At 45.2% G+C, this 25,381-nt stretch overlaps 1 long non-coding RNA gene across 1 annotated transcript; it reads right to left on the minus strand.

Annotated features, from left to right (window-relative positions):
* Positions 1 to 222: 222 nt before the first annotated feature.
* Positions 223 to 15,638, minus strand: LOC135913386 (uncharacterized). Its single transcript, XR_010567988.2, has 3 exons — positions 15,533 to 15,638; positions 14,295 to 14,400; positions 223 to 3,854 (listed from the first exon to the last, which is right to left on the minus strand). It is a non-coding gene; the product is annotated as an uncharacterized lncRNA (long non-coding RNA).
* Positions 15,639 to 25,381: the final 9,743 nt, after the last annotated feature.

Consider the following 25,381-nt stretch of genomic DNA (forward strand, 5'->3'; position numbering starts at 1 on the left):
GTATTGCAACAAGCAAATGAGAGGGCACTAGAGATTACCATTAGACCCATCGATAGCATACTGACCTTCAAACAGCTAGTTGCCCAAGACATGGGTGCACAGTGCAATGAATGGATAGTTAGGAAGAAAACTGCAACAACCATGAGCAACATGTTCTATAAACTTTCAAACTTTCTAAAAAATGACCTCACTCAGATAAGGAAAATGGTGATTGCCAATACACACGACAAAACATATATCTGAAAACAGCCATTAACTGATACTAAAGCCCCTCCATACACGTTTCCGCCGACCAGGTTGAGTACCGCCAACCTACCCTCTTCCTCCACGCTCCTCTGCCACTCACCTCCTTAGCTTCCGGTGTCAAGCGGAATTTCCGTAGCTGCAGCTTCCTGTTCCGAGTGGAAGTAACGCTATGTTTTTCTTAAAGGGCCCCTGAAACGGTTGGGACAAATTTTGTAGGCGCGTAGGGTACAGCTTAAGTAGAACATTCGCACCACAATTTAAGTGAAGCGTTACGTATTAATGGAGCTGCAAGCGATTAGAAGTTACCCTCCTCCCTAGCTATGATTTTCCTCCTCAACTCGCTCGCCGAGCGAGCGGCGCTAAGCTCCGCCTTCACTGGTTCAGCGTCACGATGCGACGTCACATCGCTCACTTCCGGTTGTTTAGGAGCACGCCCCCTCCCGCGCGAGACCTCTCCGCTAGCCGCTTGGCCGTCGACCAAGAGCTATCGAAGCAGCGTGCGTTGCGAGCATTCTGTCTTAGCGCCGAACGTGTCCGGTACTCCGCTAAAAACAGGCAAGCTGGTCATTTCGGCAAATGACTGGAGGCATAAACGCAAGCTGATGAAGGAACTTTAGCGTAGACGTACGTGAGCAGCCTGATCGGTCTGCACGGTCCAGACACTTGCTGGCGCAGCGCTTAACCAGTCAAACAAAGCGCTAATATTGCTCTAACCAAGTGTAAAGCATTTTAAACTTTTATAAATCAACGTGTTGATGATTACACTCCTGCGAAAAATACACACCAGCAGCAAAGAATACACTTCGTTGCTGCTACTGTGTATGGTTGAACTCTGTGCCACCAGGTGGCTGCACCGTGCAGACCGTTCACATTTGCCCTTCTCTCGTGGCTCATCCCGGCACAGTCAAGCGGCCAGACCCTGTCCCGTTGCGCTTGCGTTTGCCCTAATACTGGACTCGCGGTTTGCAGGTCGCTAGGTTTGCAGTCCACAAGGCAACAAAGTCGAATCATAGTGCTCGCAAAAAGATTGAGACCGACTCTGACCGCGGAGTTCTCGTCAAAATGGAGTACGTTGTAACACAAGCAGACGACACTTGCTGTGTGCCGGAAGTGCTGAAGTGTACTAAAAAACTATTCTTGTGTATTCTCTTTAAGTTATTTTCTTTTTACAAAAACAAAGTAACTAACATTCCAACTATTACGAGCATCATTTGTTCACCATAAAGTTGGAAAAATTATCGACCACGCGCCCTGGTCAGCCAATCAGATAGCTCGCCCATGTGACGTAATATGGGTTATTTGCATCATATGGGTAGGGGCGGCTTAAAATTCCGCCGAGCAGTGCGCTGCGATCGGCAGCGATGTGTATTTTTAAAACCTTATAATAAATTACACGCTTTACGCAGAGCACTTAGATGCATCAATTAATGATCAGAAGGACCTACTCTAACGACTCAGTACGTTTGTAGAAAATCGCCAAAATCGTTTCAGGGTCCCTTTAACGTTGTTTACTTTCGCGTCGATGGAGAGGCTTTAATTGCACCAGCTGCGGTTTAAACTGTGAATGCGATTCCATCCAAAAACCACCGCCTATTGCAATCAGCGATCTGATTGTGTTCGCTGTTTCGCGTCAACCTGCGACGGGTTGTGCCACGAGAGACAACGTACAGTGGAATGCAGTGCCTGGGTGCTTGGAGACCACTGCCGTTTTTCGTGCATTTAGAAAACAGCGACCACGAATTACTACTTCAGCGGAATACAACAGCTTGTCGCCTTTGCATTCTTCTCATGGTGACTCCCACAGCTCTGCTAAGCACGCGTGGGCGTCTCACCATCGGCAGTCAAAGCGGAAATTCCCGCAGCACAACTTCAGGAAGCGGTAACGCCGGAACCGGAAACTTTTAAACTGGAAATGCTGGGACTGGATTTGGTGTGAGGGGAAAAGGCGGCGCACAACAAAGGTTGTCGCTACTTAAGAAAGCGGCAGTGGCACGTGGATGGAGGGGCTCTAACTGATACCACTCCCCCTTGTGCTCAAAGAAAACATATGCAGCCCTTTTTCCACACAAGAGGAACATGTTGCACAACTGTATTGCAGTACTTATGGGTACAAGCCAGATTTCAATTTCGTTGCCTAAAAATTGTAGTGCTTCTTAGATAGACTAAAAGGGAATTGAGTGTGTTGCCCTTGTCCGTTTCTAGGCATGCAGTTGTGATGGATGCCATATGCTTGTGTGACAAATTGAACATGGTGCTATAGGTACGACTACAAGGATGTATATTTGTAGCTGCCCTCAAACCCCTTCATGTTGCCAGTCAGCATCTATGGTGTATCTTTGTATTGCTCATCTAACACTGTTTACACACAGAAGGCATGTCTCAATACCAAACCACCTTATTCTCCACAGTTACTTTAAAGTGAATGCATTGTGACAAAGTGTAATGTGAGAAGTCCATGATAAAGAAAAAAAAATAGCTAATTCAACTCCCTCCTGAATTACCAATTTCTGGGCCATTAAGTTTTGCATAATACACTTGTGGTGATTAACACAGAGCCACGTTGGCCTAACCCTAGTGGCACAGGATATCCTTCAAGTTATCAGTTGGTACAGAATCATTGAGCATGCTGCTGGTGCTTTTGCCCCCGCTGAGAATACCTGTGGAATACTAACACACATTTTGTTGCTGAAGGTCCATAACAGAAATACTAAAGTGAAACAGTAAATCATTATACTGATAAAACAATCTTTCAGAACTGTATTCATGAACATTGTGGCAATAAGCGGATTATTAGATGAGAAAATGAAGATTTAACTTTAATTTTTCATGTTTTATGCAGTGCCCGCACATCAATGTGGAGTCATACTTCAACTAAGTATATTCTTTGACACCTTTACAACAGAATTCATCAATATTGGCCAGTAGAACATTAGCTAGACCCGAACAGACACCGTCAAATTCCATATCACAGCGAGCTGGTGCAGGAACTATAAGGTGGTGGTGGCGACACCAGTTTTCGTTTTTGCAAGTTATCTGGCTTATCAAGCCAATTCTCATGGTGGGAGTTGTTTTTTCGGTGTTGTAGAAGAATGATCTAATAAAGCTCAAATAAATTTTCTTTTTCGTGTCCCTTTAAAGCAAGCACTGTGCTACATGGCTTGGGCAACCTGTCAGCCACAGAACCCACGAGTGCTTTTGTTAGGCAAAATAATTTTGACAGAAACTTTCTTGAGGATATGCATCTGAAAATTTTTTTGCCTAGCAATAGTTCTTGTAAAAATTGACTAAATCCAATGCTTTCACCTGCGGCTTTGTGTAGCGAAAATCCAGAAAGCAGTGCTCAATAAATGTCAAAATCCTGTGGGCCTTTTTCGAGTAGATAACGTGGAAGACCCAGAACAAAGCGAAAAGGCAGGCCAGGCCTGCCAGCAGTGACGCTGTCACAAACAATCGCTGCGCATCCATGTGTAGCGCCTCCCTTCAACCTCTTCTTTTGTAAAAGGAGCCTTAAGGAGGCCCCCCGCAAACTGAAAGCCCGAGTTGTTAGCATCCAGGCGCAGCCTCTTCAGCAGGCCCTTTTCAACATATACACCGTCGCCGATGTCTACCTGTGAAACAACAGAACAAGCACAGATTAATTTTCTACACTTTTGATCAAGGAAAGGTTAGGAAATAAGGTAAGGTTTGCAAAAATGGAAGTAGCTGCTTCTTGTTGATACGGTTTAAAGAACAATGTACCCTTACGTATACCATACATGCGTTGTGCTGAGCTGTGTACTTTCACCTAAGACTAGAAAGTATTGGGAACTTCAATACAAAAGAAAGACGTTCATCTGCCTAGCTCTAAGCAAATGCGTTCCACCCCTTGGCACAGAATGAAATCTGGTGCTGTTCTAGCGGTTAGCACACATTGAAAGCTTCAAGCCTGATTTAGTATTAGGCCAAGGCTCAAGCTGTGCTCGATTATAGTCGGATACAACTTTAGAAAACAGGGGCCTTTACTCCTCCGAGGCGGATGCACACGAGCATACACTAATGGGTGCGCACTCTGGAATGACGTCATGCGCCGGACGGCCGGTGGCCCGCCGTCGAAGATGGCCGCCCAGGCTTCGAACTGGGCCAAGTCGCGTCAGCTGTGCGTGTCAATGCCTCGTCACAGTGAATTCCCAATCTGTTTGTCATTGTCTATCATGCCGGAAATATTACTGCGAGCTTACAATGCGGCATCTGTGCCGCGTGCGTTTATTCTAAGCCGTGATCCGGCGAAGAAACATTGCAGCGAGCATCGCTGATGCTGCGCTACGCTTTGCCTGAAAATAGGATGCCTCGGTGATTGCTGCAAACACACATCCTGCCTGTTTGTTTCATGTCTTTTTTTATTTCGCTCCTGAGTGAAGTTAAGACAAGAAAAGTTTGCCAAAGTCTGGTGCCTGCTGTCAGCGGCGGGTGAGTTCGTGTACCGTGTCGCTGCATTTTTCGTCGGACGGGGTAAAGTGATGGAGCAAAACCATTCTGAGGAGAAATTAGAAAAGTGTGCGCGCGTGAAACAAACCTACGAGCGTCTCAACAGAAAATATTTGACATAGAAGCCTCCAATGCAAAGATTTGTCGCCGTCAACTTAGCGTGAGTGATCATTGTCAACAATGAGATAGCCGAGCGTCTAATGGCGGTGTTCGAGCGTTGTGTATAGCACCGTCGATTGATTTCTTTCCACCAGTGCTCACCGCGCACGCAAGCTGTAGAATGCGTGCTGTGGCACAGTCACGAATAAGTTGTGTTGCCAGCGTTCCTGCTTCCATGCGTGTTTGCACTTACTCATATTTGTCCTTTTATTTTATATTAGCATTTGTTTTTGATAGTTTTCGTTCAGTAAAGTCCTTACACATTTTCATTAGCCAATCTCATTCAAAGCACTAACTCCTGTAAACTGCAGGACTGGCCTCTTCCATCTCATTAAGACCTTTCTCACTGGTCTACCTCGTCTTCTCAATCTGCCTACTCACTGCGTTTTCTGTCCTTGTTTCTTGTATTGTTGCTGCAATGTGATTAACCAACTCGCTCAAAACATATTTTGATCGCCTATCAAAACAGAAAGGTTTAGAGATACATTTTCTTAAAAGCGTCATGTGGGTTGCACAGCAACTTTGCCTCTTACCTCTGCTCACGTTTATGCGTCAGTGCATGTGGCAGCTAGCCAGAAGTGCACATGAAAGGCTGCATATTGTGAAACACCTTGCTATGCTGTTGCATTTTTCATGCATTCTGTCTTAGTAAACAAACGGTTTCGCTGCCTATCACATATGATGGCGAAAATTTTCAGCACGAATAACAATGTGCAGTGGGGTGTGATTTCTGTCTGACGCTTTCGCCGTTGCAAAGACATTCTTCAGTGAATGGAGCCCAGCAAAGCAGTGCACTGAGAGCTTTTGCAACTTTCACGATTTATTACTTCACAAATGACATTGTCTGAACCTGGCCGTTGATCGACATGCCGATGGCTTGTAAATTAAATAATTGCCTCAATAAAACAAATTCAACTTCACTCAGCATTTTTTAGCACAATGCTAGCAGAGCTATTCAGGGTGAATAATTGTGCTTACATTGGTGTTACTTGCCCGGTCAGATAAATAAATACAACAATGGCTGCGGTATGACTGTGATTTGACGTGCAGACTGCTAATGGTGCCTTTCAAGCGTGCCCTTGACTACTGCTATTAATAGCTACCCAACTGAGTATATTGGGCATAACTAAGCTAATGATGTTTGATAATTGTTCTCTTATTCGCATTACTTGCCTAGGCCAGGTAACCAAAATAAACAATGCCACCACATGAATGTGTGTTTGCATGCAAGCTGCCAACAGTGGCTGTCACTGTCGCATTGGTTGCTGCCGTTTCACCAACAGTGGTGACGGCTTGACTAGGCTTTGACGTGCAGACTGCTAAAGGTGCCTTTGAAGCATGCCCTGATTGTTATTTCATCACAGGGCCCGTCATGCTCATAGGTGGCTGCCCACTAGAGTATTTTGGGCCTTCTGACATTGGCATTATTCATCTCAACGGGCTGGAAAAAACAGTAGGGGCAGCACAACTGCACGCAAAGCACAATGTGCTTTCGCGTGCAGGCTGCTAAGAGTGGCTGTCAATTTCATTCAGGTTGACTACTGCTTTTTCGTGTGAAGCTGGACAGTGGCTGCCCGAATGAGCATTTCGGGCCCCACATAATTATTCAGAGTTAATAACTGCATTTGCATTCAGATTTTCCGGCATTTCAGCACGTTTCCATGCCAACACTTATATTGAGCATGATCTGTGCAGGTCGTTGATTTCAGAATTGGGCTTCCATTAGAAGGAATATGTCATCAAATGAACCGCTTATTTATTTGATAGGTCACGGAAGAATGCTTGGCTGCTGTGCTTGACACACAGTACACCGCTTCAGTGATGGGAGATCCATTGTTGCGTTTGCCGAGGTATGTGTGGCTGGCAGGAGGTCTGGACCTCGCTTCATGCAGAGTCAGAGACGAGGAGAGTTTTCTCTGCGAATAATTCTTTATACAATGTTTACATGTTGTCGTTGTTATCAGGACAGAGACCAACAGAGCAGCTGCAAGCTGCTTAAATAACACCCCTCAGTCCAAAGATCCCCCAGACAGTCCCCAAGGACGAAACAAGGTCGAGAGAGAGGGCCTGGGCAGCCTCCGGGGTCCTAACGCCGCTCTTGGTGGCCGGCGCTTCCTTGAACCGCGCTGCGGCGTCAGGACGATTTGGCAGTTGGTCAGAATGGTGCGCCGGGCAAGTTTTGTGGCCCGCATAGGACAAAGGGAACCAACTGCAAGGCACCGGGTCGAAACACAGCCCTCCTTTGGAAACTGTCCCAAACACAGCGGGAGTCGTTTGTGGTGTGGGCGCCGCCGGAGAAAGGAGGGGGGGGGGTTGCATTGCTGCCGGGACAGGGAGGGGCCGAATAGCAGTCCGTGATCCGGTGGCTGCTTCCATCCTAGACGCCGTGCAGCCGCGAGGAAACTCGAGCCGTGCACGTAGTCGTGTCTGAAGCAGGCAGGCACCATGCGGGGATGAATGCTGCCTCGACAGTCGACAAACCATAGCACTGGCCTTCCGTCAGGCAAATCCCAGGGCACAAACATAACACAATATACGCTTCGAGAACTCGTTAGTGATCTTCTCGATCGTCGGCATCTCGTTGTGGTGAAAGAAATCGTGCACACGACCTCAGCGCACACGTGTCCTACTTCGTGCTGCTTCTTCTTTTCTCCACATTTTGTGGGCGTTTCAGTGAGGGCGTCGATAGTTTGCCATCCAAAATATGCGAAGCTTTGACCTCCCTCCTCAGCTTTAACACGGTGCTTTCGCTGACACTGAGCATCTTGGGTTTGTAATGGTTGCGATAAATGCATTGTTTTATATAAGTACTTGTTCAGTAGCAACTGATTCATTTGAAGCTCGGAACAGGAGTAGTAAATGTGCCGTGTACATGTAAACAAGCACAAATGCCATGCAGAGTTGCTCTTTCTACTTTTGCCACTTGCAATGAAGCTAAAGAGCAGACGACGGGCAGCGTTGTGGAAGGCACGGGGTTATTTTTCTGTTGCGATCTGGCATGTGCTGTAGCACATGAGAGCTCTACTAAACCAGTCATCAAAGTCTTTATTTATACTGAGAATTGCGCGTTTCCTAAGCACGATTTTTTGAGCGGGATTATTTTAGTCGTGGAGGCAATCGGACGTCGCGCTTCATTCATCTGCGCGGGGCCTCCCCTTTTTTCTAAATTTGTATCCGACTATAGTGACGCACAAGTGCTCGAGAACTATTGAACAAGACGCAATTGTTTTCGATTTACTGACTGCACTTGGGTGTAAAGCTTCTGTCTGAGAAATGAATAAACCACATACACAAGCAGCATTTTCTTAGTTAGCACAGTCTTTAATAGGTACTCATCATCATCATCAGCCTGGTTACGCCCACTGCAGGGCAAAGGCCTCTCCCATATTTCTCCAACAACCCCGGTCATGTACTAATTGTGGCCATGCCGTCCCTGCAAACTTCTTAATCTCATCCGCCCACCTAACTTTCTGCCGTCCCCTGCTACGCTTCCCTTGGAATCCAGTCCGTAACCCTTAATGACCATCGGTTATCTTCCCTCCTCATTACATGTCCTGCCCATGCCCATTTCTTTTTCTTGATTTCAACTAAGATGTCATTAACTCGCGTTTGTTCCCTCACCCAATCTGCTCTTTTCTTATCCCTTAACGTTACACCTACCATTCTTCTTTCCATAGCTCGTTGCGTCGTCCTCAATTTGAGTAGAACCCTTTTCGTAAGCCTCCAGGTTTCTGCCCCGTAGGTGAGTACTGGTAAGACACAGCTATTATACACTTTTCTCTTGAGGGATAATGGCAACCTGCTGTTCATGATCTGAGAATGCCTGCCAAACGCACCCCAGCCCACTCTTATTCTTCTGATTATTTCTGTCTCATGATCCGGATCCGCAGTCACTACCTGCCCTAAGTAGATGTATTCCCTTACGACTTCCAGTGCCTCGCTGCCTATTGTAAACTGCTGTTCTCTTCCGAGACTGTTAAACATTACTTTAGTTTTCTGCAGATTAATTTTTAGACCCACTCTTCTGCTTTGCCTCTCCAGGTCAGTGAGCATGCATTGCAGTTGGTCCCCTGAGTTACTAAACAAGGCAATATCATCAGCGAATCGCAAGTTACTAAGGCATTCTCCATTAACTTTTATCCCCATTTCTTCCCAATCCAGGTCTCTGAATACCTCCTGTAAACACGCTGTGAATAGCATTGGAGAGATCGTATCTCCCTGCCTGACGCCTTTCTTTATTGGGATTTTGTTGCTTTCTTTATGGAGGACTATGGTGGCTGTGGAGCCGCTATAGATATTTTCCAGTATTTTTACATATGGCTCGTCTACACCCTGATTCCGTAATGCTTCCATGACTGCTGAGGTTTCGACAGAATCAAATGCTTTCTCGTAATCAATGAAAGCTATATATAAGGGTTGGTTATATTCCGCACATTTCTCTATCACCTGATTGATAGTGTGAATATGATCTATTGTTGAGTAGCCTTTACGGAATCCTGCCTGGTCCTTTGCTTGACAGAAGTCTAAGGTGTTCCTGATTCTATTTGCGATTACCTTAGTAAATAGTTTGTAGGCAACGGACAGTAAGCTGATTGGTCTATAATTTTTCAAGTCTTTGGCGTCCCCTTTCTTATGGATTAGGATTATGTTAGCATTTTTCCAAGATTCCGGTACGTTCGACGTTATGAGGCATTGCGTATACGGGGTGGCCAGTTTCTCTAGAACAATCTGCCCACCATCCTTCAACAAATCTGCTGTTACCTGATCCTCCCCAGCTGCCTTCCCCCTTTGCATATCTCCCAAGGCTTTCTTTACTTCTTCTGGCGTTACCTGTGGGATTTCGAATTCCTCTAGACTATTTTCTCTTCCATTATCGTCGTGGGTGGCACTGGTACTGTACAAATCTCTATAGAACTCCTCAGCCACTTGTACTATCTCATCCATATTAGTAATGACATTGCCGGCTTTGTCTCTTAACGCATACATCTGATTCTTGCCAATTCCTAGTTTCTTCTTCACTGTTTTTAGGCTTCCTCCGTTCCTGAGAGCATGTTCTATCTATATTATACTTCCTTATGTCAGCTGTCTTACGCTTGTTGATTAACTTCGAAAGTTCTGCCAGTTCTATTCTAGCTGTAGGGTTAGAGGCTTTCATACATTGGCGTTTCTTGATCAGATCTTTCGTCTCCTGCGATAGTTTACTGGTATCCTGCCTAACGGAGTTACCACCGACTTCCATTGCACACTCCTTAATGATGTCCACAAGATTGTCGTTCATTGCTTCCACACTAAGGTCCTCTTCCCGAGTTAAAGCCGAATACCTGTTCTGTAGCTTGATCTGGAATTGCTCTATTTTCCCTCTTACCGCTAACTCATTGATCGGCTTATGTACCAGTTTCTTCCGTTCCCTTCTCAGATCTAGGCTAATTCGAGTTCTTACCATCCTGTGGTCACTGCAGCGCACCTTGCCGAGCACGTCCACATCTTTTATGATGCCAGGGTTAGCGCAGAGTATGAAGTCTATTTCAGTTCTAGTCTCGCCGTTCGGGCCCCTCCACGTCCACTTTCGGCTATCCCGTTTGCGGAAGAAGGTATTCATTATCCTCATATTATTCTGTTCCGCAAACTCTACCAATAACTCCCCCCTGATATTCCTAGTGCCTATGCCATATTCCCCCACTGCCTTGTCTCCAGCCTGCTTTTTGCCTACCTTGGCATTAAAGGGAAGCTGAAAGGTTTTCCAGAAAAAATGATCGAACATGTGTACATAATGGTTTTCAACCCTCCGAATTCGAATATCGTATCCAAATTGAGGGAAAGAAAGCGCAAATATATTTTATTTCGACGAAAAGTGCAGCAGCGGACACGCCCAGCTCGCGCGTCTCGTTTCCACCTGTGATTGGTCGGGCGACCCGTGACGTCAACTTTAGCGACCGACCGCTGCCGCTGCACATGAAGCGCGGTGCCAGGTAGTTTGGTGCCGTAATGGAAAATTATGAGGTAATAGAAAATTTAGAGAGACTGCGTTTTTCTGAAGAGTTCGGCGTTGCTCCCTACATGTACGAGCCGATTGCAAAGAGCCGGCCTCTCGAAGAAGCAAACGATGCTGGTGCGAGCAGTGCTTTCGACGAGAACGAAAGCGAAGTCTTGGGATCTCCTCGTGTTGGAAATGCTCTTTGGTGAGTATGTTTCTTGCAAAGCGATCTAGTGATCTCGCCGATCTTTCGCCGATCTAGTGAGCTCGTTTCTGGTCAAACAACTACAGTGTTGTGTTCCTGCATGCCTCCTCGTGGAACGTAAGCGGGGATGCGATCGTCGGCATTTGTGCGCTGTCCAAGGCCGTCGGCAACCTACAAAGACGGTTCAAACGCGTGAAAAGCTTCCCGGTTCATGCAGTACGTGTAGTGACCTTCATCTGTGCGCCATCCGCACACTACTCGTAACCTAAGTCGTAAAGGCGGCGAATTCCGTCGGCTACGTGAGACGGTCGGTTTCTCGCTGTGCGCGAGAGACGGGGGGCGCGTAGCGTCCTGGCGTGCGCCGGCTTTCCAGCACATGCAAACTCTACATTTGCACTGCGTTATGGTAGCTGCGTGCAGGCTGTTTTACAACCACGTGCAAATAGAAAATTCGCGGCGCTTTGCAACGAAACCTGCGTCGAGGGCGGGAAATAAACATGAACCTTCCGTTCAGCGTGCTAACATGAAGGAGCTCGCAGTAAATCAAAATCCAGGTTTGGGCGAGTTCGTGTATTCATAAGGCCTTCCAACACCAGTTATCGTCAGTCAGTCCGCACTTGTGCCGTCTTTGTTTTCGTTGCTCCGATCTTTTCGCGCTGCGTTTAGAAAGCCTGCTAGTGGAAATTCTGGTGATAATCGTCGTCACGGAAGTGGTTGGAGCACAGCAGTGTTGTTCTTGAGGGCTTGAAATTCTTTCGCTTTACAGCAGCCTCCCACTTCCTTAAAAGATTCTTGTCTAGTGGGAAGCAATGGAAGACAACATCGTCGCGGCCGCTGGTGTTCGTGCAACTGTAGGCTGCACAGAAAGACGGCATGATCGGCCCACCACATCAGTTGATGCTGCGCACGTTGACCACCACTCTACATACACACAGACGCACCAACAAAGAAATGCAGGGTCGATCGAAGCAGATTAAGACGGCACGCACGCAGAAACAAGCACGGTCAGGCACGGTCGCGCAGGCTGCGAAGGAGCAAAACACTAAAGTTGACGTCACAACACCGCGGTTTCCGGTCTCCGCTCGCATCGTCAGCGTCAGCAGCAGCGCGCGGCATTCGACGGGGGGCGGAGCTACAGCGCAATTTCAACCGACGATTACTCGCTCCTATTTGAAAAAAAAAAACCAAATTTGACCTACATGGTTTATAAGGTTCCCGCATCCGTATATGAGCGTCTTATTGAATTCGACAGACTCTTCAGCTTCCCTTTAAAGTCACCCATTAGTATAGTGTATTTAGTTTTCACTCTACCCATCGCCGATTCCACGTCTTCATAGAAGCTTTCGACTTCCTGGTCATCATGACCGGATGTAGGGGCGTAGACCTGTACAATCTTCATTTTGTACCTCTTATTAAGTTTCACAACAAGACCTGCCACCCTCTCGTTAATGCTATAGAATTCCTGTATGTTACCAGCTATATTCTTATTAATCAGGAATCCGACGCCTAGTTCCCTTCTCTCTTCCAAGCCCCGGTAGCACAGGACGTGCCCGCTTTTTAGCACTGTATATGCTTCTTTTGGCCTCCTAACTTCACTGAGCCCTATTATATCCCATTTACTGCCCTCTAATACCTCCAATAGCACTGCTAGACTCGCCTCACTAGATAACGTTCTAGCGTTAAACGTTGCCAGGTTCATATTCCAATGGCGGCCTGTCCGGAGCCAGTGATTCTTAGCACCCTCTGCAGCGTCGCAGGTCTGACCGCCGCCGTGGTCAGTTGCTTCGCAGCTGCTGGGGACTGAGGGCCGGGGTTTGTTTGTGTTGTTCACAATCAAACCCCGGTACTGATAGGTACTGATACCTTCAATTTAGAAAGCCCTGTATATTGGGCCTCATCAAACTAATTTCATAAAAGGTTTGGCAAGGTAGAAGCATAGAATTTTAGTCATTAGAAGACAGGTGAAATGAGTTATTTATTGCAATTATTACTCAAATTTAAAATTTAGACCACTCATCCCAATGAGAAATTGATGCGAGCAGTTTGTACATGCCACATAAGCATTTACATATCAAAAATACGGATTAGAGAAAAGCTTTTCTTGGAGGTTCATTATTGCAAGCGGTCATGCCCTCGAGGAGAAATAACTTCTTTTTCTGTAGGCAGAAATGAGGCTCGAGTATTTTATTGACACATATATATGCCCATGCATATATGTTATCTCTGTTGTAAACCTTTTTTTCATGTATATGCAAGGTGTGTGTGTAACATCTCATTGTGCACAAAATCAAATCCATAAGAACCCGACAAGAAGCTAAACAAACAAGAGAGCAATCCCAGTGACAAGCCATGTTAAACCAACGAGGTAGCCATCTCAGTAACAAACCGTATCAAAAATTTTACTGACATGAATTCTGACCTTTGAAACATAACATGTGTATATGAATACTATCTACATTAGAGCAATGGGCAACTTTAAGCAATGGCTACACCAACATCAGAACGATGTGGATGAGAAAAGAGTGGCATCAAATGCTTTGGCAGAGCATGCAGCAATGACTAAACACAATAGTGACTGGATAGTGTCTAGCATAATCGGCCAGGAAAGAAATTGGAAGCCATGCCTGTACCCGGATTCCCTGGAGATGCAATCAACAGGACACACGTTTATCTGAAACCAAGGAGCCCACGCCCATCTAATGCTAAAACTTAATTAAATATGCACTTCCACTTTTTTTAGCCTTATTGTGAACAAGGCTTCCATATGGAAGCCAAAATGTATTGCTTTTAATGTTGTATTTGGTTGGTCTATGTCTGTCTTTGTCATGTTTCATACCGACCACACAGGCTTCTCTGAAACTCTTGATGATACAACTTTTGTGCGAAAGCATTGCTTAAGGCACTTTTCCGTAAACCATGTCTTTAGGCGGTGCAACGCATTTTTCTAGACACTCTAGAGCACATTATTCAAGGCACGAAACGTCAATTCATGGTTCTTAAAAAGGCATTTTGGCTAGATTAATATAGTCTATATGGAGTATATAAGGCATAATTACTCAAGCACCCAATTATATTTAACTCAGAGGAGGCTACTTTAGGTAAATTCATTAAACTGAGGGCACTCCACCAAAACATAAAATTCGTGATCAGCCACTAGAAATCCTGAAAATGGCAATACAGTAAAATGATTGCATATAACACAAATGTATCCTACAACTCGAAAGGCAGCACCAGTTTTGCACGCACCTTTGAGAAAGCGCACAGATCACGTGCTTTATTGTCGTGCTGTCCAGCTTCCAGCAGTGCAGCAGGTTCCTGCTCGATGCAGGGATGCCTCCAGAATCCGCATAGCCTTCAAAAGTAAGAAATGTTTAATTTATTGTGCTGTGAACCTGGGAATTTGTGATTTACCAGTGTCATGTGGAATTGCAAAGAGAGCCTCACACAGCCAGCTGCATGAATTTGCGCCTGGTTGCACAAATGTCTCTTTGTTATATCTAAGGAAGTTACACTGATATTTTGTAACAAGTGAAGTTTCAGGAAGGAACGAAAGCAGCAACAACAGGCTACCAGGACAATCAAAAACAAAACTCATATATGCAGTAAAACGTGCCGCATTGAATTAAACAAAAATATTGAGCACATGAAAAGCATTCTGAAAGCCAGATCGCGATTTTGTAGCGATGCTATTCCTTTTCGTTATTCGTTAGTGGTCTGACCGCCGCCCCGGCCCGTGCTACGTACTGGAACAGCCGGCCGTTTGCGGTAGGCGACAAGAGTGGTATAGAATCGAGGGGTAAGTATCGCTACAAAATCGCAGTCCTTACTTTATTACGCACTACCGTATAACCTACGATTGCAAGAGCTGGCATCCCGTTCGTAAGAATTGGTTGGTCTATGTCTTTCTTAAAGGCCGGTGTCTGAAATGTCTGGATTAAAAATAAACTTCGTTACTGTAATATCGGCCTATGTCGGGTTTGCAACATAGAAGACAAATACGCGAAGACACTCAAGAACATAAACAATACACAGGTTCTCGCGACGTGGTCCTCCAAACCAAACTGTATACATACAAAAATCTTCATACAAGCTTCTATCCGCTTAACCGTCAAACATAGGAATCGTGTGCCAACGCGCGAAGCCCATGATACATCGACGGATACATTACACATGTACTGTACTTGCGGGAATGCATATATAACGAATAACTTCTTGCCAGAAAACTACCGAACGAACAGCAACTTTCAGTGTTTTCATAATTGTGTGCCCATTCAGGCATAGCAATCAAGGCGGGTAGCATATATTTTACAGCAGAATGCAAGTACGCTGTAACATCAGAGGAAGCCTTCGTGAAATTGCTTGCTAAATGTGCACAGCAAGACGGCCAACCTACGATCAGAAAGCGCTTTGCTCTAGCTAGTTACACAACGTTCATTACGTAAATCATAAGTGCAAGAATGCGCGCAAGGGCCAAACTTGCTTACCTTTCAAAAAGACTTGGCCAACGCTCCTTCGTCTCTAAGGTACCGAGGCACCGACGTCATTCTGGCGCAAGCACTGTAGAACTTCCGATGAACTCCAGCTCCACAAAAGCACAACCTTCAACAGCCTTCCATACACTACGATTCGAAGCTCCAGTACCAGACTTTTCACGAGAGCGCGAGCAGGCAGCTCGGCAGAACAAAAGCAGCTGGACGGGCGCTGTAGTAAGACACTCACTGTCGACACTGATAGATCGCACGAAACACACGGCGAACTAACGGCGTTACACGAGTCCGGAGGGTTTGCGATGGTTACTGCACATGACAAGGAGCACATTTTGTCTAGGCACTTCTAAAATATCTCAAATACCGCCTTACTGTAATGTGCATTTACGACAACCAACGTGGTATGTCGACCAAACAAATACTGCAGTGGCGCCACTCTGCGGTTTTTAGAAAAATGTGTCGTAAATGAGAAAATTACGTGTTTTTCCTAACAACAATCGGTAGGGACACTTTAACAAATTTCTTGAGTCCGAAAGTGTTAAATTTCTATAAATATGCACTTTTTTATACGAAGTTTAAGAAAATGTAGTGTATATGTATAAAAAAAAACGAAGCGGATGTCGCCTTCAAGATTCGCAACCGCTTCAGTCACGTGCAGTTTGCAAAAGCACGGCCTTCGAAATCAGACTTTGTCGCTCAAACGAAACTGTAGCTGGGAGGAGGGCAGGCATTTAGGCCCCAATTGTTGGGTTTACAGTGCCTAGGTAGGCTTCCTTATTTATAAAGAATATACAGGGACTAACGCCGAACCATGAGCGAGCTTTAAGCAGGGGACACACGGTACGATTCGGCGTCCGATCCAACGTGCGTGTATCCGAACGGTCGAGCGGCGCGTAAGCTCCGCCCAGATCCAGCCCCCCTCACCCCTCCCCAGCTTGAGTTTAGATTCACGTCGAGAAACGCAATATAAAAACTCTGCACAACACTGCTTCGCTTTACGTGAACACTGTCAATAACATTATGCCCCTGCAAGTGACAGAACACTTAACGACGGCGCGTTGTCCACTGACGGCTCCGGTAACAGCCAGCGATACGGCCGGCAGGCATAGCTAGGCGGACGCTGCGGCCTACGGCACTTGATTCAGCCCGAGCTCGATGAAGAGGGCTTATTTTTGCCAAAACAATTAACGCTGTGCACTTAGGTAGCCCGTAATCAAATACAATTGGTTTACTCGACGCAGTCGTTGCGAAGGGCAAACGTGCAAGCGAAGCGAGCAGCCTCGCTCGGACGGTCGGTGCATAGAGATCGGTGTGTGCTGTTTGTCCGCGGAAAGGCCCTCCCGTCGCGGCTCCCATTTCGACGGTAGCTTAGTGCTAGTGTACTAGGCGCTGTTTTGCATCATAAGCACATGTTCGAGGTAACTTTATTGAACTGGTAACTATTTCGTGTCGGCAACAAACTGCAGCAGGCAAGGGAAAAAAAAGACGGCGAGAAACCGGCCTGCCAGCGCCGCCTCCGTGGAGGGAACGTCAGAGAACGTCACATCAGCTGCGGCCAAACGACGGTGCGGAGTGTGCGGTTGTCGGACACATCGGACGATGAAAATTTGCCCGGTAAATTTGCCCGGTAAATTTGCCCGGTTTGTCGCACGCCGGACGTCCGATCCGGCGCTTCGGCACGGCAAAACACCTCGATTCCGGCTGCCGTTCAGGCGCGTCGGATGCCGGATCGGACACCGAATCGGACCGTGTGTCTCCCGCTTTAGTTGGCGAACACGAGCCCATCAGCGCGCCGTCCGTGCAGCACCGTCTGCTTGCAATGGTGGATGGCCTACGGGCTTCTTTGACGCCTACTGGGCGCAAATTCATGATCACCGCTCGTATACACGCTTCCTACAGCGCTAGCTGTCGTGTTTACGAGATTATGTGCCCTCACCTTGAATTGGTGAGCCCGCTCGACATGATCGCATCTATTTCTAGTGCGTGAGGCTTTCCATTGACTGTCACGTCTAACCAACGTTTTGTTTATTTTGTGCTATGGGTCGTGACGATTCCGTTCACAGCTTCAAAGTGGACAAGAGACAGTCGTTTTCTCGCTCGTAGAAGCATGAAAAAGTGGGCTTGTGCTTGGCAATGAACTTTGACCGACACGCTTGCTTCCGGCCGGAGCAGCAGACGCGACAACTCGCCGTTTGTAGGCTGCCGGCCGATGGCGGTATCCCTCGCGAACGGCAAGATATTTACCTGCCGTAGAGAGGATCGGTCCAGGAACGATTCTTGAGGCGATTTTTGTCGCTGAATGCGAGCATGGCCACGCCGGTTCGCCGTGCAGAGCGGAATCGGAACATTATTTTTCGATGAGTTCGCACTGACGCAATTCAGTCGATCGGCTCGTCGGTCGTGCAACGGGCGGCGCGCCGGCAGGAAGCCGCGTCCACTTGAGACACCTCTTACGCGACGTATGTAGTATACATACGTTCCAAGTTTCCAACGTTCTGCCGTTCCGCTGGTGGATGCACCGCCACGGCATCGATCTTTGCCATTCCTGCCGCGGCCGTGCCTGTCGCCCAGCGTAGGCTTAATGGATTGGGCGGAGCTTGCAACCTTGGGGAGTAAAGTGGTAGTATTTAATCACGTGATCTTCAGGTTGGTTCCAGATCACGTGGTTTTAAACTCTCAATAGATGGTTTTTGGTCACGTGATCTAAAACTCTGTACGTCGTAAAGCCGGCTCATGACATCCTTTTACTACGTTTCTCAGAGATGGTAGTAAAACGATGTAATGTAACGCATTTTACTGCCTCATGCCAGAGTAATTTTCTGGTGCAAGGTAGTCTTCAAAGCTCATGAGCCGCAAAAACCCCAATGTCGGCTAACTTTTGTTTACAGTGTGGCTGTCGCGTTCGCTCGTCGCCTACAAGTCGTACTCCGTGCGAGCGACGATATTTAGCGACGCCTCCCCGGTGTTGCCGGCATGAGGGCTGCAATCACGCGTGACGCGTGCTTTAGTAATTTACGTTGATGTATTTTACTGTAAAAAGTAGCATAAAATATTTCCGGAGGTCTTGCCGTTGGTTCTTATCCTTGCACGTATAAAAATTGAATCATTTGCTCGTTCCGCGCTACAATCGGTAGTATTTGAGCGATGTACATCTAGTTCCGGCTTCGTGCTATTGGCTAGTCGCTCATAGCACTTTCGGGCGACGAGCGATGATTTCTAGATTTCCAGAACCGAGCCATCTGTTCAAGCGACGGCCCGTTTTGTCGCTCGTCGCCGTCGCGCGCTAAATCGCTCTCACAGTGTTTATCCCTAAGACTGAACTGTTTTTGCTCATGTATTGAAATGGTGTGATTATAGGTAGGTCTGGTTTTGTCTCCTGTTGCGGTTTTCGTGCATGGTGCGAAACTGAAAGGATGCTTATGTCTACGAACTCGGTGAATTGTCGAGCAGCTAGTTATGCATCGGCATCGAATATAACGGCTGCTGTGTGGAATTACAATTGCAAGGGCGCTTTGCATACGCTTATTGTTTTGGACATGCCTGTGCATTTGCTAATATGAGTTGGCGTGTCAGAGTTATGTCATATGAATAGCTAAATCAGCCTTCCTTTGGGGGTTACAAGCGTAATGTGTGCATTTTGCTATTGCATGGCAGATAAAAATGAGTTTATCGCTTGAATATTTTTAGTAGAGAAATAAAATATCAAAATAAAATGTTACTTTAATTCCGTGTTACCAGTCTGTCGTACACAGAACAATAGGTTGGTGTAATAAACCAATAACTGCGGTTTAACTGCAACATTTACATGCCTTCAAGAATCTAAAATGCTAGATTTCAAAGTGCAGCAGTAGTCGGGTCTTTCAAAAATGAACTCCATTGTGCACCTCATACATGAAAATAAGTTCATGCCTTTTAGTAAGCTTAGATGCAGGCCGCAGTGAACTTTCTTGTTAGTATTGAAATGTGGGTAAGCTTGCCATAACAAGCCTCGTTGCCCTTTTTTATAGGCACATCCATATGTCCATTGAACTGAAGGACAATATTTTCATCCCTACTGAGCATCATGTTTGCAGCTATAATCCTCAAATTATGGCTTCAGCAGTGGCACAACCAGGGATGGTGCGGGGGGCACACTGGGCACGTGCTTAGGATGTGTCACAAATGGTGTTTGCGATACACCAGGCTCATGACAGACCTATGATGTCTGAAAATGACCAATATTCTATTCATTAACAGGAGTATTCTAACATTCGTGGCGAACGAGGATGAACTGTCCGTTATTTCTTTTTTGTGTAAATCTAAAATTGAAGTTAATTTAGCAGTTGACTGTTGCAGTCATTTGGATGTTTTGCATGCATTTCACTAAAAAGACTAAGAGCTAAGACTTTCTTTTATTGCCATGGCCTTGACTGTCTTGATGTTGTTTTGCACCATGCCTTTGTGTTGACTTTTGCATATGATATTTTTCAGGCACCCGCTTTATATAACTCAAGAAGGCAGCTGCAAGACACGAGGATGTGAAAGAGCCAGTGCAGCGCGACTTCACGTAGTGCAGAAGAGCCAATGCCAAAAAATCAAAATACATTGCCATGCAATTTGGACAAGAAACCTAGTATGTGGGTATATTGGCTGTGCCATTTGACCAAATGTTACCAAAATCAAGATACAGTATGTTAAACCAAGATGAAAATTCTCACGTGCTCCAGGCAGTCATCTTAACATGGTATATTTATGTAATGTCTCCGATTGGAAAGTCAAATCAAGTATGTTCTCTGGAGACAAACACATAGCAGCAAGTGTCATTGAAAAGTTAGAAATGTGTTTTAAAAAAGCTGATTAGTTCTGAGAAGTGACTGCTTTTTGTCTTGCCTCTCAACAGATACATCCATGTGATAAAAAAATAGTGGTACAATGAAATTGCATATTTGCTTAGTGACATGATACATACTTGCAATGAGCACGGTGCCTGTGTTTACTATAAAAAGCAACAGCCCATGCTTGGTTAGGTTAGGCCCACTACAACATGCAGGCATGGGTGATTGGCGCTTTTTTTTTATTTCTGTGTCGTAAGGTTTATTGACGTGCGGATAAGTGCAATGGCACGCAGTATGGCTAGTACAAAAAAAGGGGGGGGGGGCAGATATGTGTAGCTCACTGTACACGACACAGGGCAAAGGAAATCTGTGTTCAGCCACCATATAAAATGCCATGTACGTAAATTTTACAACGCTACTCAATCGAAGCGCGCACAGGTGCATACTGAAGAAAAGTTTTCCAGGGTACATAATTTAGTGCGTAATTTACACTAATTTTGCTCTAACCACAAGACATAATAATTTGAATATACTGCACGGAAAAACCTAGAGCGAATTGAATTGTGTCAGCTTCGTGTGTATACATATAGTCTTTCCTATGCATTAGGTTTTTCGCGTAATGCATTACCACTTGACAGCCTATCTTATGTGTACTCTGTTTACATTACAGTTCAAGAGTTCAAGAGTTCAAGAGTTCTTTATTTTGCATATTAATAAGGTTACAAATGGGGATTATACATACATACAGAGGGAGGTCCCATAGTCAACAGACTGTACAGGGGACCTCCCATTACAAGTGAGTAGGATATATAAATACAAAGCAGCTATATAAAAACACAAAAGACACCATATTAAGTTAGTCACTTGCTTACGCTGTAAAACATTAACGACACAAAGCACTTATTAATAAAATGATAACGATCTCATTGTTATATTGAGTGCAACAATTTACGAAGGTTTGATTTGAATGTGTAAAAATGAGAGGATATCTTAATATGACACGGTAATGAGTTCCAAAGTAGTGTGGCTGAAAAATTAGTAGTAAATTTACCATAATTAGTTCTAGGTTTTGGTAGTAAATAGCTGTTGGTAGAAGCGAAACGGGTAGACGTGGAATATGGATACTGGCTGGTAGTAATTATAGGGAATGGGAGCTTTCCGTTAACAGATTTATAAACAAGTAGTCCAAGTGAGTATTTATTTAATTTCTGTAACGATAAAATGCCGTTAGATCTGAGCAATGGAGATGCTTCCGATGTGTAGCTGCTACGTGTAATGATGCGAATTGCTTGATTTTGTGTATGCTGTAGTGGAGATAAATGTGTGGGATACGTGTTTCCCCATGATGATATGCAATAATTAATATGCGTGTGAATAAAAGCGTAGTAGAGGGAGATGAGTGTCTTCATTTTAAAGAAATTGCGAACTTTAATTAATATTCTAATTCCATATGCTGCCTTCTTTGTTAAAGATAAAACATGCTCGTCAAATTTTCTGCTCGTTTATTAGTTTACTCGTTTGTCGTGCAACTTATGAAATGCCGGTGTATATATATTTTCAACATTTGACATAACCCTGTATGTTTTGTAGGGACAACCCAGGACCTGCATTTCTCAGCACCCAGTCAACTGCCAGAAGTGACTCGAACACAGGCCACCAGTAAGTGGACATCAGTTGCAATTTCACATTATGCAGTTGGCTGCTGCCTTGTACTGAGGCTTTTTTTTTAATCAGATGGTGGTGTCGTTATAATGTACATTTTGACCACAAAGGTGCGATCATGTCTCACAGAGGCATATATGGTTGCTATTCTCTGCAAGGGACGTGTTCTCGTGTTCGTGAAGCATTTGTGTTTGGCAGTATTGTCGCCCAATGAGTCAGATATAAACACTGTAACTCGCCACTGCTGGGAAGTAGTTGCGAGAAACACAATATATTATGACGCTGTAAAGTTATTTCATTAATTCGAAGAAAAATTTTGCAGCAGGAAAAAAGATTGCTCTTCCAGGTAAACATGTCTTTTTCTCACAAGTTATTTAACCAAACCGTGGATGCGTGAAATTCGTGACTTATGAATAGATTTTAATTCATCCTTTAGTAATGCTTCTAAAAGGGACTAGAAATAGCATGCGACTACCTCTGCAATCAGCAGATCATACACTTACAGTCATAAGTGGTAGTTCCATGCAGTCTCGCACTCTATTTAACCTTTCCTTTCAGCAGCATTGGAACTGGCGGCTGCGTTTTCAGAAGGAGGAGTGCACTTGGCACTGTATATGTATGTGTGAATTCGGTTTTCTTTGTATGTGTCGGCTCACTGACACAAACAGTGCAAAAATCAGTTGTACCATGAGGCTGATGATGCCTTCTGCTGCTAGAAATGCGGCACTTTATATTTTATAGTACTGCACGACATTTAAATCAAAGCTAGCACATAAGATGATCAAGAAAACTAACCGCTGTTATAGCTGTTTTCCTCAAAGAAAGCTTGTCCTTTATGGACTGTGTTAATCTGAGCTCTCCACCGATGTTTCAGTAGTATTATCCCTTAGTGAGTGAGAAATTGGGGGCAATTAATCGTGTTAGTCTTTAAGTGGTGTCCTAATTATGTGTATTTGTTCCAACAAAGTTGTCTAGATTACTTTATTGTGTAGTGTAAAGCTTATGAAACCATCAGCAACTAGTGAGTTGCTAACATGCATATGCATTTGTCACTATACAGGTGGCACTCGGCTGTACCACTGCAGTGCTGCGGAAATTGCCAGCACCAGCGGCTTTGCAAACAGCTGTTTCACAGCATGTCGGTATGTGCTAATCTATAGTTTTGTTGGGATGAGTTAGCATTATAGACCACTGCTACTCTGTATTGTGACAGATCCGTATGATAAGTGATGTAATGGGCACAGCCAAAACATGTGAATGTTTTGCTATACTACATAAAAAGGCTCTCCTTTTCGTCACTGGAGCAGGGGAGAAGAGCCTGCAGGCACTCCTGAATGTAAATATATTTCAAAACATGAGAGAGACATATATATATATACACACCCACACACACACAATTAAACTAAAATCAGGGACATTCCATCTTTCATTTTGAATTGACTTGTACAGCGCAAAAGTACAACACAGACCACAGAGAAGCCTGCATGTTAACAGGTATGATACACACAATAATTCAACAGATTTGATACTTCAGGTGTGCTATTTTATGCAAGGGGGAAGGGAAAGGGGATAAAACCAGAAAAAAGAGTGGAGTGGAAAATAGAGGAATCGTGCCAAAAAGCGTGAGAAACATTGTGCAGCCAGGATCGCCAGCAGGACATCTAAAAAGCACTGATAAAATTACATACAGGGCAACCTTACGTATTGTTTGTTTCAATCAACTCAGATCACATGCAGCCATTACTGCAATCAAGTTGTTTCCTTATGTCATGAGGGAATGATGCGGGCCCAAAAAACTGTTTAGAGCTGAAGGATTATGTTCCATGCTTGCCTCATTACCTGCTTTTTATCATATTATTATCAGCTGCTTATGTTAGGGACAAAAAGTAAGAGTACGAGCTTTTTCCTAATTCGCCATTCCACACAGCATGTCTTCGTGACTATATGTACATGCAGATGATCCATAGATGAAAGATATTCAGTACAGTAGAATATCATTACAAGATACACTTGGTTGTAAGAGACATCTGAAAATGGTTTGGTTGGTTTGCCACATTAACAACACTGTACACAAGAGTCACCTTTGTTACTAATGACTTTTTAGTCACTACGTCGAAGGGACACAACCCAGACACATTCACTTCATGCACCTTGTGTGCTCCGAAGGGCGTAAAGATCACGCAATCCTCACACAGGTCAAGTGCGCATGTCTCTTTAGCATGAACTAGAAAAGGAGGGCAACGAGGACAGTGCAGGGCAGAAAGTGTCGACAGTTGAAGCTGACGAGCGTCTAAGAGCACCTCAAAGGCACTGCGAGCAACAAGGCTTGCAAAGTGAAGTGTTCAACTTCCAGAAGTTAGGGAGGAAGCTAACACAATCTACAGTCACTAAAAAGCTGTGAATGTCTTCTTTAAAGGGCCCCTAAACCACCGAGGTTGAAATTTAGTTGCGGTGTTGCAGTTGTACATGTTAAGGCAACGAACACGTAGCCACGAGAATTTTTCAAAACGGTGCAGTAATAGTGGAGCTACGTGTTTGATTATCGAAAAGTAGTCCCCGCTCATTTTACTCTTTCATCTGGTACACGCCATCTGGACAGTATCGTCTTTCCCTCGCCTAGTACACCTCCAAACGTTACGGGACAGGCCATCACCAACGAGCTCTGTTGCTGCCGCGCAGGCCCGTCATCCTGCGAGGGGTGGCGCTAATGACCTTGCCAATACAATGGAACTGTATGGTGACTCTAGTTAAAGAGCCTCATAGGGAGACCCTTCTGTTGGCGTTTCTGTTCTTTGCCCCCATTGGCTGCCCACAATGGCATCGCGAGCAACGCGACGAGGAAGGAGTGTGTATTTGCTTGCAGGCCTTGCCGGCAGTCGCACACTTTCGTTCGACCAATCGACAGCACCGGAAACTGGTGACATCATCAGAGGCAGCCTGGTGATGTCAGGACAAACTGCGGGGTGCAGGATAGGTCCAGAGAGGCGCACGGGGTCGTTTTCGTCATATTGTGGTGCTCCCACAGTGCTACGCACTGTGGCGTTTGGCGTCGTCAATTGTGACGGCATTCTGATTTTGATGCGCATGTTTACTTGAAATGTTCAAAAAATGTCAAGAAGTGGTTTAGGGGCCCTTTAAGCCACCCTGAGCAATTATTCCTTCAGATATATCTAAACATACTTTAGTGATGATGCATAATAAGGTGATCTAGTCTGGCTCCTCAGTATTTTAAAATTTTTGGTTTCGAGAGACATGTTTCCCGTGCCTCTTGAGTATCTCTTCTAATGAGGCTTAACTGTAATGGTGGTGGTGATAAACTTTATTGAAAGGGGGAAGGGTAAAGAGGGACGTGGCTGAGCGTTAGGGCTCA

The sequence above is a fragment of the Dermacentor albipictus genome, chromosome 1 (genome assembly GCF_038994185.2).
Source record: "Dermacentor albipictus isolate Rhodes 1998 colony chromosome 1, USDA_Dalb.pri_finalv2, whole genome shotgun sequence".
NCBI classification, from domain to species: Eukaryota; Metazoa; Arthropoda; class Arachnida; order Ixodida; family Ixodidae; genus Dermacentor; species Dermacentor albipictus.